Here is a 15,616-nt window from a genome sequence, read left to right on the forward strand (position 1 = left end):
GGCGGGCATTGAAAATTAAAATAGTAAAGTGCCGCACTGAAAATATTCTCCGGTTCGGCCGAGGAAAAACTCGCCCGCTTCGCGCCGTTTCGCTCCGCTTCGCGCCCGCGTCGAAGTGAAGCGTGCTCCGTCGGCCATTTACGCCGGCCATTTCCATAAAATGGCTCGAATTAATGCGAACATTTTCGCGACATCGCGCGAGTCAATGCTGGGCCTGTACCGACATTCAAGGAATATCATTTTCGCGAATTAATCATGAATCTTGCTGTACGTGAATCGATCCGTTCCTTCTCAAAAAAAAAAGTATCGTATCTGTGCCTGCCATTAAAAGTGCAATTTAATTCCGCAGTATCGCCGGTAATTATCAGCCGAGAACGAAACCCGGATGAGGGCTTCGGCCAGAAGAAAATCGCATGCAAACACGCAGCTGGTAATCGAATTTCCTGTGCATTACCGGTGGGTTCCCCGCGCGGAAGGATTGCAAAGGGCCCACCGATCAAAGGGAATGCTTAAGCGACGCGATGGAGAATTCTCTGACGGCTAAGGATTACTCGATCGCGATCACCGTGTCTAATCTGTTTACGAACCACTGAAACCCTTTCTTGTGATCGTGTGCCAGCCAGACAGATGCTACACTGAACTCTCTCTCTGCTTCGATTATCAATCAAATCTGTGAGTATTAGTTGCTGAACGTTAACGCGACGACCATAGTGGACCTACCCAATTTGACCACGTAAATTTTTAAATATCGATCAGAGTCAGTTTGTCTTTCGCTAAAGCATTGACGATTTCTGTCAGAAAATTTTCTGAACGTCACGTCAGAATGTCTGTGCCCGTCTTTAAGCTCGAGGCGTCTCCGACGCTTCCTCGGTATTATTCGCGGCTCGGCGACGCGGCTCCGCAAGCGAAAATTGTTATCGGCCGCGCGTATTCGAGCCGTACACGCGAGTCCCGTTTGAATTGTTCGATTCAGAGGTGTTTGGAACAGGGGGTGCGCCGCGCAGATACGCTTCAGGGAACAACTTCGTTCTCCCGCTTCCGCACACGCGATATTGTGCCACGTTTGAATACGTTTTCGAACCTCTGCTACTTCCGGTCCTTCCCCGGCGACGCTCTGTCGGACGCTGATAAATGTCGCCGGTCCTCTTTCCACGCGGAAATCATTAATACATCATTGACCCCTGCACAAATTGACGGGCAAACTGATAGATCCGTCAGGACCACCGAAACCGGGACTTGAGACTGCCAGAGGTGGACGAAAAATAATTCTATCGTCAATCAGAGATCAGAGGAAAACGTCATCAGTCGTTTCTTCAAGTGCTAAACAAAGACCGATTAGAAGTTACTAGTCCAGCCGAGTTCCTAGTTTCCCTAAAACTAAATTGTAAGACGCCGATTAAAAGGGCATTGTTGCTCGCATTGCAAATGGCTGAGACAGACCCTTTTCTCTGCGAAGCTTGCATTTCCCTGAAACAGCCGATATCGCAAACAGAGGGGCTTTGTTCGAGCCACTTGCCCTCGGAGGGCGAAGAAAGGTCCTCGGCGGATTTCCGGAAGTTTCATTAAATAATTGGACGAGCGCTCGGCGCTTTTATTTCCATTGAGACACGCTCGGGCCGAAACGATCGCGTCGGCGAAGTCGATTTCCACGGCGGCGTAAAGAGTTCCAATTAAAAGTCTCTTTAACGGGGAAAGAGAGGGAGAGAGAGAGAGAGAGAGAAGAGGAGGAGGAGTTAATCCGCTCGGAGAAATCGGGCGCTCTCGGGCCGGCATTGTTCCGCGAGGAACATTTATCGCGGCGCGTAATATCCCGAATATCGGCTCGGAACAAAGGTAATCGACTGGCGCGCTGCGATCAAAGGAATCCGGCGGGTCGTCCTCGAGGGTGCGCGCGGCGTTTTGTTTCCCCGCAGCCGAAAATAAAAAGAACGACGACCAGGGTAGAAACGAGAGAGAAAAAGCAAACGGTCCTTGTTGCCGGCCGCGACTCGATAATTCCATTGTGATCGGCCGGCCGAGCATTGTGCGCGAAGCATAACAGGAAACCGTGAACCGACTCCGACGGAATTCCGCAGAAACTGTGTCCCGGACGACTCAGGATTGGCCACGCTAATTTATCGGACGCGTACGGATCGATATACCAAACTCGAAAAAAAATGGATGTTTTTCCGGTTTCACCTCCGCAGGTGCGAGCACGCGATTCGAACGTTATAAATGGAACATTAATTGCTCGACGGGACAGTATTTAGCGCGACTGCGACTCATGTGGCCGGCACACACGGTTGCAATTTACCCGGGACCGGAAATTTCGAAACATCTGTTCGGAATTATGGCGCGCGCGCACACTGAAATCGACTTATGTCGCCAGCCGCCCGCCCATTTGAATATTCGATCGGCCCGGCGACGTGACACGATTTCCACCAATCGGATCTCCGTCGCGTACTAATTAGCCGCGATTAGTTTAACGCGTTGCTTCACGACTGCCGTCATCAGTCGCGCGCGCGGCCCGGTGAGATCGTTTGCCGCAGGTTTGACCCTGGTTCGTCCGGTTATGCTGGGAAAGGTATGATTTTACAATTTCAAGCCCTCCGAAAGCTCTGATAAATGCAGAATTATTTTCTACGATTCCTGTGTGTTATAGAATCGTCTCCGCCGAGGATTTATGAACGAGCTGATAAAAGTCGATTGAAAATGGATAGGGGATGACAGAACTCGAACCCGGGCTATCTGTTTGGTAACTCGAACTTCTACTCGCTGCTCCATTTACGTCCGGGCCACGTTCAATCACTTCGAGCCGAGAAAGGAGTTCGCACTCTTAAAAAATCGGTTTCCTCGAAACGAGAATTGAGAATACTGTTAACGTCGCGCCTAATTTTGGTGTTTTTCGAAAACAGTTTGATGGAGGTATTGACTCGCGTTACCGAGAAAAGATCGCAGAAAGGGCGCGCGCGAGAAGCGGTTTCTGGAATGATGTTCGCGCGAATGCTGCGAAACGTTCCGAAGGGAAGTTTACGAGCGCTGGAGGCCGACGCGACGGTTCGCGGGAAATTTTGAGCTGCCGCGGCTCGCGGTGCCGATAAATCCCGCGACTTCGCGAGAAGACGTGAATTTTGTATAAACGTCGGTCGGCCGAGCCGGCGGTAAAACCGACGGATCGCTCCACCACCGTAATTCGAGGATTTATATAAACCGGAAATTCACGCGGTCGCATTTTTCCCGCTGCAAACACGCGGCGGCCTTTAATCGTTAAGCCGGTCGTAACGCCGCTCATAACACGGCCGATGATCCGAAAACGGCCTCGAAACAGCCCTCGCTAATTACCAGCCGTTAATTACCGTTATAACCGCCTGGTCCCTACATTCTCTCGCCGCTCCCCCCGTAAATCCTTCGCGATCCCACATGATTCTCCTCTCGGGACGCGTCAAAAATCCCGCGGAGATGAATCGTTTTGGGGGAAGCAGTCCTCCCTCAAAATTTTCGGGTTCTTCGAGCCGATCCGCATTCCGAGCGACGCGGTCACGTAAATCGACGTTTTAACGGCGCAATAACGGAACGACAGCGAGTCGGCAGTAATTTAAGCGGTAGTATCTAGCCCGATTTGATTTATCGAACGTACGCGGCCAGCGAAACGCACGCGGACGTGTTTTACGAGCTGCGAAACCCGTTGACAGGCGTCCTCGAACCCCCACGATGGGATCACGCCGATCGTTTCCTTTTTATTCTGCCGCCTGGTCGCGGCGCGCCCATCGAGGTAGTTATTTTTAAAAGCCCCCGATCCTTTTGTCTCTTTTCCTCTTTCCCTCTACCGCTTCGTCCGTGCCTTTCTTCCTTTTTTTTCTGTTCCTTTTCCTCGGTTCTTTTTCATTTTTTTTTCTCTTTTTCCGCAGAGAGAATCGAAGCGCCGAGCAACGGCGTTCATTAAGATCGATTATCGGGAATCCGGGCGACCGGCAAACTCGTTTTAAATAATTGAGCTCGGTGTTTCACAGATTTCTCTTTCGACGCCTCCGGCCGGCTCTTGTTTCCCAAGAAAATCTCCTCCGTTCCGGCAAACTTATCTTTCACCTTTCCCCGTTTTTTGTTTTTCTTAATTAAATTCTGCGAATCGACGACAAGAGTTCCGTTTCGATTTGACACGCAAGCCCGATTCGTTCACGAATTTTTCTTGGCATAAGGAAACAATTTTCCCGTTTTCTAGAGGGGGCCTTTCTCCTCCGTGTGAAACATGAAAATTGGACCGTGCACTTCCGCAAGAAAGTCGAGCAAGTTTTTGCTCGCGCGGATGCAGAGACGTTGCGGATAAAAAGCCGCGTTTAAAATTATCGAGAATTCTCCGGCGAGAATGTTGTTTCGGTTCCGTTGCCAGTGAAGGTTCACCGAGAATTTTTTGCGGCTGATGATGCAATCCGCGAGCTGATAAATTCCCGCGGAGACGTCGGAATGGAAGAAAATACGGCGCGAGAATTCGCAAGAAAAATAATTGAACGTGTAAAGACGCGGGCGAAACACGTATTATAGGTGTGGCTCTACATTGAACAGATCGTTCTTACAGGAAAGCTTCCCCTTCCCGATACCGATAAATTTCCCAGTGGAAGTGGAAAATGTTTGACCCTCCGCTCGCGTAATACCTATACTTTACGATTACTTCGCCCCCTCGCTAGCCCGCTATTGCAACAAACAATCTTCGACGTTCTCTATTTTGCTTGGTAAAGCTTTAGAGGCGCTGCTCTTTCCGCGCGCAACACCCTCGACCCGGATGTGCGATGGTTAATCAACGACGACGTAATGATTCCATGTTGCAGACTTCTGTGGCTGACTACGACGGCCGCTTCTACTGCTCGGATTGTATGAAGAAATGCTCTCGTGACGTTGGTTGCTTTGTGATTTGTTAGAAAGTGTGCTTCGCCGGCCGGAGATAGGGGAAATTTAGAATCACAAACACAGTAGGAACATTTTCTATTAACAGATTTGTATCGGTCGAGAAGCTCTTTTTCGATCCTGAGATCGAAGCATGACGTCTCATCTGGACTATTTCGTGAATAGATCGCGGATCTTTACGGCGAAAGAAAAATATTTACCTCGTCTGACTCAAACTGTCCCTATTCTACTTCCGCGATTAACACTTCGAACGCCCAACTAGAGACCCCAAAAATTCCACAACATCAAAGTAAGTTATTGAATGAAATAAAAATTGCAGAAAATTAAATGTGTGATACCGAGTAATCCTCCAACTTTCTCGCGTGTTACAGATCCTAATCAAGTTTAGTTGCACAAATAATTCCGTCACCCACATATGGGTGACGCGGCGACGAACGTGTTAAAAGGCACAGACGGTGGCATTAAAAGTACTCGACAACAGTGACTAGCTGTGCAACTCAAAACGGTCGAGAGAATAAAACAATTTAAGGGCGTCGACACACCATTTTCAACTTTATAAAATTTCTCAAGAAAACAAAAATTCGCGGAATCCGTCCAATATTAAAAATTGAAAGGACTTTTCGCAATTTAAGAAGCAGCGATTTACGGGATCGGATTTAACGTTTTCCAAATTAGAAGGCGTCAAATTCACGGGCGGTGTCCAACGGCGGGCAACAATAATGTTCGGATTGTTTATCGAATTAGGGTCCGGCTGGCGTGTACGTGCGCGCGAATGGGTTCCCGGTAGCGATTGATCCGGCCAAGCGATCTTTATTGACGTCGGTAGCGCGTAAACTGTTTGAAAGTGCGGCCGTGTTTAGCGCGTTCAAGAATAGCGTGACGCCGGTGACGCGGTCGTTCCGCCGCGTCTCGGCCGGGGTGCACTGGCCGTGTTCGTAGCCTGGAAAGAACACGCCGTGATTAAACCGCACGAGCCCGCGTTGGCCCGTTGACGTCACTGGCCAACCGCGAGCCTCTGACACTGTTCTGTTTACGACCGGGATCGCCGGGGAAACCGAGACGGAATAACAGAAGATCATGAAGAGTAACGATCGAAACTGCCGAGACACGCGGGGAAACCGGCCGGAAAGATGGCGGAGAAGAGAGAGAGAGAGAGAGAGAAGCGGAGAAACTGAGAGACGAGAAAGAAGGAGACGGTGCCTGAAATAGGAGATACAATGGGCAAAAGGAACGGGAGGACGGCCAGAGAAACAGTGGAGGATACAGAGAAACTGCACGAGAAGCTGATGCGGGAATGTAAAGGGGGAAATCGAGGGTGGAACAAAAATACAGGGAGAGAAACAGTGGAGAAAAATTGATGGAGTCAATAATGTGTAGTGAAAACAGAGGGAGACAAAGGCAGAAAGAAAATAGAGGGAAACCGAGGAAGAGAGACCGCGATAGTGAAATGTAGAAAAGGATGCCAGGAAAGAGATAGTGGAAACAACGAGGGACGGAGAGAAATCGGAGAAGAGAAGCGAAAAATAGAGGATCGGATAAATAGCGAAGATCGGAAGAGGAGAGAAATAGGAAATACTCTCTTGCCGAGAGAGCTCTCGCGAACGCTTCGATTATTTTTTCTCCCTCCGCCAACTGTGAAAGATTTCGACGGCTCCTTTTATCGTGCCAGGCGTCAATCATGCTCGCTCGTCGATCCCCTCGCTTTCTCTCGCGTCTTGTCTCCAGAAACGTTGGTTTCACGGGGGGGGGGGGACCTTCTGAGCTTCCTTTTGCGACCCTACTTGCGCTCCCTTTCCGTGCACTATCGCGTCCTATTGAGGGCGGGTGTCACAACCGGAACGCATCAAATACGCGAGACGAAAAATGGAAACGACCAACATTCTTTGGACAAGTTGTGCGCGATAGCTACTTGCGAGAAGATCGTGTAACTAATTATATCGCTCGATATAGCACACGGTTAATCAATATAAGTGCGGGACCGAAATAGCCCTAGTTAACGAACAGATGAAAGGTCGATATCCTCTCGAGCTCTAGCGGGTATCAGTTCCATTGATCGCTTCGCATGAATCACTCTATAGGAGCGACTAGCGATGCGAGATTGATAGATTACGCTGCATTAGCCGCGCGGCTAATATAGCTCTCAATAGGGAAAAGAGACTGGTCTATGCTCAAAGTGCGGAGCTCGTCCGACAGAAAATTTGCAAAATTCCACGACGATGAAGAAATTATATGCTAACAACGAGATGCTGAAACTGCAAAAGTTTTCTGAAAAGAATTTCTGAAGACGGGTTGCTCACAGAGTTGGTAGTCTTCGGAGGAATTTCTGTCGCAGAAGAAGGTCGCCACGGATGAGCGGAAGTGATCCGCGATAATTAATTAGGGGAAAGAAGCTTCGGGGACTCGAGGCTGGAATTTTCATAAATTTAACGGCCGATCAGGCCGATTAGCGTATCGAGCGTCGATTAAATCTGCACGGTGGCTGAGCGGCATAAGAGCAAGCGATACCGGCGATGAATAATTCCCCGAGAACGCGATCGCCAGACAAAACTTCTCCGTTGAATCATCCGCTGACTCAGCGTTAATCCAAATATATCTAATTAACGAGAAGACGGCAAATTCGGGCACGTGGTCTCATCAGAATGTTCGCAAGCTCCTCCGAGAGAGAGGATCGTCTGAACAAGGATGAGCAATCGCTATCTTTTTTTTTTTTACTGACTGCCACCGCAAGCGATTTTCACGGGTATCTTTTTCGGCAGAGGCCTCCGGGCCATCACGGAGCCAAGCAAACAAACGAAATGTTTAAGGGTGGCGGCCCGTATCTTCTCGTTATTTTCTTTTTCTTCCCCCAGAAGCTGTGGCTTCTCAACCCTTTCCCACCTCGTCCCCCTATCTTGCCAGAAAACATCCAAGGCGATGGCACGAAAGAAAAGAGACCTTAAAGGGAGCAAGCGTGCCGAGAGTTCGCGCTAAGAATAGACAGATACGTGGTGAAGAGGGAAAAATCCTCGGTGTGAAGCGAGGAGCCGCGGTTCCACGTGAAACAGTCAGGTTCCGGGCTCGGTTGCTATGAAAAATGCAAATCTTTAACAGGCGAGTGAAATTATTGGAAAATTTCCATTTCTGTGAGTTAATTTCGAAAAATCTACGTTTATACAATCATTTGTACATCCGAATGTTTAAATCTGTATTTGAAAGCAGGGTTTTGTCAATCGAAAGTAGAATCAGTTGACCAGAGTCAGACACACTTTCGAACGTTCACAGTAACCAGTAAAAACGCGTCCGTCGATGTTGTAATTTCTGTCACAGCTTCCGAATAGGCTCTCTAACGGGTCCACTGATTTTCCACTTGGTGCTTTGTCGTTCGACAAAAGCGTGATCGAAAACGGGACGAATTGTCGCGTGAAAGTTCGATTTGCTCGAGCACACAGCGTGCGGGGAAACTTCATTGCGCATTTTCGATGCGTTTTCCCATGGAGAATCGCGTCGGCTCGCGTCGGGTCGTGCCGTCAATAACGGAGCACGCCGCGTGTGTACGTTTCCAGTGTTTGCCGTTTCCACGGAGTTACACGAAGTTGTAACCAGAGAGTGAACACACACACAGAGAGAGAAATAGAGAGAGGGAGAGAGAGAGAAATCGAGTCGTGGTTCGCTCGAACGGTTCTGTTTGGCCGGGCCCGTTCCATAACGCAATTTCTCTCGTTCCGAGGCAAACGGAGCTTCCAAGTGGCCATTCGGTCGGCAAAGTCAATTTATCGTGCTGAATAATTTGTATCTCGCGAGAAACGGGCACGCTCTCAACGCTGACGTCTTCTGACGTACCGCCATTTATCATTGGACAGGGCTCGGCCATCCGCGCGAATAAAATTCTCGTAAATTCTGCGACGATGGGAATAGTCCCCCATTTCTCTTGCTTTTCCTTTCACTCAGACTCTCTCTCTCTCTCTCTCTCTCTCTCTCTCTCTCTCTCTCTCTCTCTCTCTCTCTCTCTCTCTCTGTCTCTCTCTCTCACCCCATCGGGGAGAAAAACTTCTCAAGAAACAGCCCTCCGCACGAAACCATTACCGATCCAAGATGAATGAGCTGCCTCGGCCAATTAATTCATGCTCGGGAAATCCTTAGAATAAATACAGCTTTCGAGGCGCGACGATTGTTATTCGAATGCCTGGGAAATTGAATAATTATTGTTCGAATAATTTGTGGACCGCGTGGCCTCCGCTTCCGTGGAAGTTGAGAAGTCGGAGCCTTTGTTTGCCAATTTAATTTTGCACAGAGCTGCGCATCTAAATTCCTTGTCTATCACACGACGGAAACCTGAGCCAGATCTAATGAAGATTCTATCTGGATCCTACACACAAATTTAATCCACATCGAAGCGAACCTCGGCAAAGGCTCCCGCGGCGATAAAAGCGTGATTCAAAGAAAAACTAAAACGGTATCGCACAAAGCGTCTGAGTCAGAGAGCCGGGCAAGATCGGTTCCAGTTCGCAATAAAAATTATTTAAGCTCTTGATCCGGGGCTCGGACCGTTTGCGTCACGACGTAATGCCCCGCGGAGGCTCAATGGCCGTGCGCCTCGATAATCGTAAAGCACTTAATCGTCAAAACAAATTTCCTAAACCGCGTTTACGAGCCGCGGCGAATCTAAAAATTGCATCGTGCCGACGCGGGAGGCTGTTTCCCGCGGAGAAAAAAAAACAGGAAATCCGCTCGTCGAACAATATTCCGCGCGAAAGCTCCCACAGGCTCGCAATTTTTATTTTCCACGAGAGTCCACTTTTCGTCTACAAAATCGTTAAATACCAAGAAGCCTCTAATAACTCATGGAGAAAATCGGGGGAACAGTTTCGGAAAGGGGACAATTACGGCGACAATTTGATCGAATGTACTCAGCATTTCGCGAAACGAGTCCGAATGATGATTCCCGTCAAATAAATATCATTCGAGGCAAAACCCGTCGCAGTCCCGGGTCTTTGCTTTCGATCCCTCGTTCGAGATCGATTCTGCAGGCGGCGGCGAGCAAGTTCAGCCGGCTAAGGGTAAACAAATATTTGAGAGGAGCTGCCATACGTAAACAGTTCCCGGCCGCGCGAGCCTCTCGTCGTGAAACAAACTCCGTCTTCCGTCGGGACTCCGTCGCCGCATAAATCTTGGCTGCCGAAGAAGAAAGGCCGGGTCCGTTTTCCTTTTTAACTTCTTTCTTCGTGGAGGAAAATTCGTTCCTTCGGAGCTCGTAGAAATTGGCGTGAATCGTGTCTCGAAGCTCGGACAGTAGATTGAGCCGTCGGGGGTCAGACAACTGAGTTAGCGCATCGAGCGTTTACGGTGAGTACGCTTAGGTTTCGCGAAACGAGACGTTTCTGTCGAGGAGCTAGAAGGTAATGGGAATCTCGTGCGCAGAGACAGTAGATTCGGTAGTCGTGGGTCAGACAAGTTCAGACTTCAGAGTTGAATGGAACGTCTACCTCGGCGCTTCGGCATTTCGAGCATCAAGAGGAGATTTAGTCCGCCCGTAGACTGGGCGATCGATCGCAAGGGCCCATTTCAACATTCGAAGCGCGATAATCGTTTGCACACTACGGAAGAGCGACGAGAGACTCTAATTAGGAAATTGTTGGAATTGCTGTTCCTGAGCCGCGACTTATCTCAACGAAAAACGGTGGATAAAATTAGATATATTTCTACAGCGTTCACGAGACAGTAAATGGTGCAGCTTCCGCTCGGACGAATCACATAAAAGGAGTTCAACCGTATAATCGTTTGGAAGCCCTTTGCCTGGGGTTTCGAGTAGATTCGGTCGTTGTAGACCAGACAACTGTCCCGGACGAGCTTCCCGTAGCGTTCTCGGTGTAATAGTCGTTGAAACAATGTGTACCTTACGCTGGAACTCCGCTTATTCGAACGAGACTCTAATTGAGGAACTATTAAGATCCGAATCACTTTCCAGTCTCCCGAACGCGAACGCTAATTGTCTCAACGAAGAATCGCTGGAACTGGGTCGATTTTTAGGACACGCATGACGTAGGAGGAGAAGCGTGGTTTCGCGTAGAATCGATCGACACTAATAATCTACAGGTCTGCAACTTCCCTATCAATTATCGTACCACTTAAATCAACGTCACAAAGCGCTGAGGGACCCGGGAGAGGGATGCTTCACCCTTCCCGAGTGCAGAGCATTTTCGCGGAGGAATTCTGCGAGTTGAACGACAAAAGTGTAGAAGCGTAGACCGCGGGGCAGATACGTCACACGGCCGAAACCGTGAAAACGGGACGAACACACGCGCGTGACCATGCATATATGGAAATGCGACGGCATCTGCATTGCAGATTCGCGGCCACCTCGGTGAAAGAAACCGGCGACCGGAGCGCGCGATTTCAGGGCTGCGAATTGTCGGGAAGCTGCCCTTAGGCCGCCCTCGCAATCCCCAAGGACTTCTACACACCCTTCGAAACGATCCTACGGCCGCCGGACGGTGTGCTCGCAGCACGTCCATCAAACTAACCTACTTCTCATTTATATTGCACTTTGCCCCGGCTAATTTCGTGTCATAAATCGAGCGGCCGCGATCAAGATAACGTCCGTCCTACGAACAATCGCCGCTCGACTTCTATACCCGCTCTTTTCGACGAACCGGATTGCTCTAATTGAGATAACCCGTCGTCCCGTAATTGCTTCCCGACACTGTTAACGCTTTATAGGCCGGCGATTCTTTAATACACGCTTCTCGAACAGATCCTTCTGCGTGCTACAACGATTACCCGTAAAGAGAGTACAATTAAAAGATGAATGGCCCTTTAACAGTAGAACTACCGAGCAATAAATGCGACTGACGTATGTCGCTTTGTAACAGTGACAAGACTGTGCCCATTCAGACTTCATACAACTTTTATCGTAATATGTGCTTCAATGAAGAGGTTCATTACAACATTTCCGATGAAAACATTTTTACAATTTCGGTGATTGCAAAAGAAAAAATTGGGAACCAGTCATTTTGACTGGTCCGGTAGTTCTAGTGTTAACCACTTCGCGACCACGGACGAGTTATCTCGCGAACAAGTTTCGTTTATAGGTTGGTCGCGAGATGACTCGTCCGTGGCACAGCGCAAGCGACATTGCGTCGCGAGATAACTCGTCCGTGGTCGCGAAGTGGTTAACCATCAACGACTCGCTCGTCGAACAAAGCTAAACACGCCACGGCTGCAGGTTTGCCGAAGAGAGCAGACCCGGGAGAGTGCTAATTAAATAGCCGAGTGTTCGCCGGTATCGTAAAGACGTCGCTGCGTCTGTTCTAGCGTAAACAATAGAGTCTAATTAAGAGAGGACACGGTAGTCGCACGCAAAGGGCACGTCGAGCAGGATCCCCGCGAAGCAACAACCGCCATGAATCAGATCGCCGAGACGGCCGGAAGATTCCCGACCGCGATCATGCTAGTGCCGGCACTTTATTCGGCCAGCTGCATCGGCTCTCTCTCTCTCTCTCTCTCTCTCTCTCTCTCGGCGTGCACGCTGACGGGATAGTGGTAATGAACTGAGGGTAGCCGCTGGCTGACGGCCAACCAAAACTTCTGCTAGAGGCTCGGCGAGCTGGTTGGTCTCCGACACCGGTGCGGTGATCCGCGGTCCCGGCCGCTCTGCACGCTGACAGTACAAATTACGGTGTGTATGCGACTTTCTCCTGACCAACACACGCCCAACCGTCTATCCTGGACTAGTTTCAAACCGGCCGGGACCTTGCACGTCGGCCCAGGAAGAACAACGGCCGACAAGAGCCCGCACCTTCGCGTGGAACGAAATGCCGAACTTCGACCAAAAACTGGCAAGCTTTGCTATGAACTACCTCGGAAGTCTGCGAGCATCTTGGCCCTCGCGAAAATATGCGATCCGTTACTCTCCGCGACAGATAGCCGAAACAACCACTTCGAGATTCAATCCCGATTTTTTGAACTTCGTCTAATCCTTCAGTCGATTTCGAGGATGAACCTCGTAGGATCGCGCGCGTCATTATGGATCACGATAGCGGGCCACTAGACAGACAGCAGGATAAAGGGAGGTCGAGATTCTTTGATCGCCGGCTAATAAAACCGGCGGCTCCCCGGCCCGATTAAAAATAACTTCGTGGCTCACCGGGAATAATTTCGATGCTGGACACACCAGTCTGCCTATCTCTCTCTCTATCTTTATATGTATACATACATACATTTTTCTCTCTTTGTTGTCGATCGCCTTTTTTTAGATCCAGAGCTCGATGCTTCCGAGCCTCTGTCCCGAGTAAATAGGAAGCTCGTCGAGATTGCACCAATACAGAAAAATGCCTCCGCGAATACAATGCGCGGTAAAATATTTTAATCCAACGACCATATTCGTTCGTCGAATATCTTCTCCACTGCTGGGGAACTCGTTCAGACATTTTATTCGGTATTATCGGGGAGAAGAGTTTTGAACTTTTGGTTCAGCGCAGCACAATTTAGGGAACAGCTATGCCAGAAAATATTACAGAAAATTGTGGCAGAGCTCCTTCCTCCAGTGGACCCCCGATTACTAAAAATCGTGTTTAATAGGACTCCGCTAAATAAAGTGTCGCAAAGTGTTAATTTCTGACATTTTTCAGTGCAGGAGCTAAACTGGCCAATTCCAAGCGGCCATTAAATCGCGGAATAGCGAGCGGAGGCGCGTCTCGAGCCGTCCAATTTGCGTATCGACGTGTACGCAATACGCCGCGAGGTCCTCAGCAATTATCCTCGTAGAGGGCTCGAGAGGTCTTCGGGGTTTCTTGACACAGATATCTCGTTCCCGTCGACAAATTGCTCTCCGGGAAATATCGGCCCCGGTTCGAGACTCTCCGAATATTTTCCCGATGACTCCTCCCAATCCCGGAGACCCTCCACCTTTCTTATTGCATCGCTGTGATCTTCCCTCGAAATCACTATTAAACACGCGTCCCCGGTGTACTCGTTTCTCAAATGAACAGTGCAAATAACGATGCGAAACGTAGAAGACAGGGAATGTAATTCTAAAAATTGGTATGATTCAAAGAGAGAGAGAGAGAGAGAGCAAGGGAATAAATGAAAAATTGTAGCCCAAGCATTCCGTCTGTGTAAAATCTTCTTCTTCCACTTCGTTTAAGGGGACTTCCAGCCGCGTTTAGGCTGTTTCGCCGGCGCGGTGGAACGAGCAGCTAAGTGTGCCACGGGGACAGTGGATTACCGGCCGTGTCGTTGGTTAGAATAAATCGGCCGACTTTCAAAGACGTGCTCCTCGAGGCCACCTAACTTCCCCATCGATCCCATCGACCGTGGCAACCGTGACTTCTCAGCGAGAATGCGCAGCGATCGCGCTCGACGAAAACGATTGTCCCCGAGCGAGGAAATTGAACCGGTGCTCGAAAGAGAAAAACGGCTCGCACAAAAGGGTCCAGAAAAGGAAACTTGAACGTTCTCTGGAGCACCTCTGGTCTCCTCGAAGCTACAAAAAAGCAATAAAACAATCGAGCAAGTTCGATGGAGAACGCGGTCCGCTCTCTCGATTCGATCGCGAACTCGATGAAACGAGAAGTTTATTTCTGTTGTCCGACTATTAATAGAACGAAATTGCTATCGAGCTAAAATAACGCAAAGCGGTCGTCCGGATTCGTGTACACGGTGTCCCAGAAGTTCCGTGAATAAGGTTAGCCGCGAGATGATTTAAACATTTTGTTTCTGTTCGTTCAGTTTCCGCGGTTGAAACGTTTCCGTTACACTTGTTTGTAAATCCAGAGAGGAATCCCGGGCATTTTCTCGAGAATTACGTGAACAGTTTGCGAAATATGTTTGCGAAATACACGAGAATAGTCTCTGGGAAGTCGATTCCGTGGTAAAATTAATCAGCCGCCGCTTGGCCCGCCGCGCAGGAACGTCTTGAATCCGCCAGGTGGTTGACCCGCATATTTCGCATGCAAGAGTATCCAGGGGGCGATGCATTCGTCATTCCCGACGCGAACGGAGAGTGCACGCATAAAAATCCCTGTTGGCGAGTTCCTAGTAAACGTGGAGTTTAGGAGCCCGGATTTATGACGCTCCCGTTTATCAGGGGACGTGTATCCTTCGGGAAAACTACTTCGGACGTATACATTCGAGGTTGCCACAGACCGGAAAGAGAGGTTTACCAGTTTTAGGAGACGCGGGTCCTCTATAAAGCAGTTTTGTTCGAACCGACTTCGGATTAGGATCGAAATTAGCTCGCACAAGCTCCCGGTAATGAGTCCCAGCCGAGATCAACTCCGATTCCGTTTGGTTTTGATTATGTTTCAGTTTGTTATGGCTAGAGCGCGAGTTCTGTTTGCTTTACGATCGAGCCGAGAACAGAGGAGGCGAGGAAACGCGGAAAATTCCTGCGTGCCACCGAAATTTTCCCGCGGCGTGGCCTTGGGGTCGATCAACCTCATCCCGAAGACAACATCCGACAATATCGATGTCCACTCTACCAGAATAAAGTGTCAGTGTCTGCGGCGCAAATAGTGACACAGCTATTCCTGGACACACACGAGCCGCCGCGTGTGTACGCGAGCAAACGTTTGAAAACCTTTCGCGGGACTGCGGATCACGAGTCAACATTGCCGCTTCGATCGTTGCGGAAATTAACGCTGCCAAACTACCGGTATCCCACTTTTTATTTCACAAATATTGAAATTACGAGGACGTCTCCATTAGCGATTATTATACAAATTTCTTACAACAATGCTCCACGTATCACGTTCCTCGACGT

The 15,616-nt window shown here is 49.3% G+C and overlaps 1 protein-coding gene across 10 annotated transcripts in view; it reads right to left on the bottom strand.

Annotated features, from left to right (window-relative positions):
- The window catches only part of Shal (potassium voltage-gated channel protein Shal), a 139,134-nt gene that overhangs the window by 70,704 nt on the left and 52,814 nt on the right, over window positions 1–15,616 (bottom strand). The window lies entirely within an intron of this gene.

This window comes from Halictus rubicundus, chromosome 17 (assembly GCF_050948215.1).
Source record: "Halictus rubicundus isolate RS-2024b chromosome 17, iyHalRubi1_principal, whole genome shotgun sequence".
NCBI lineage: Eukaryota > Metazoa > Arthropoda > Insecta > Hymenoptera > Halictidae > Halictus > Halictus rubicundus.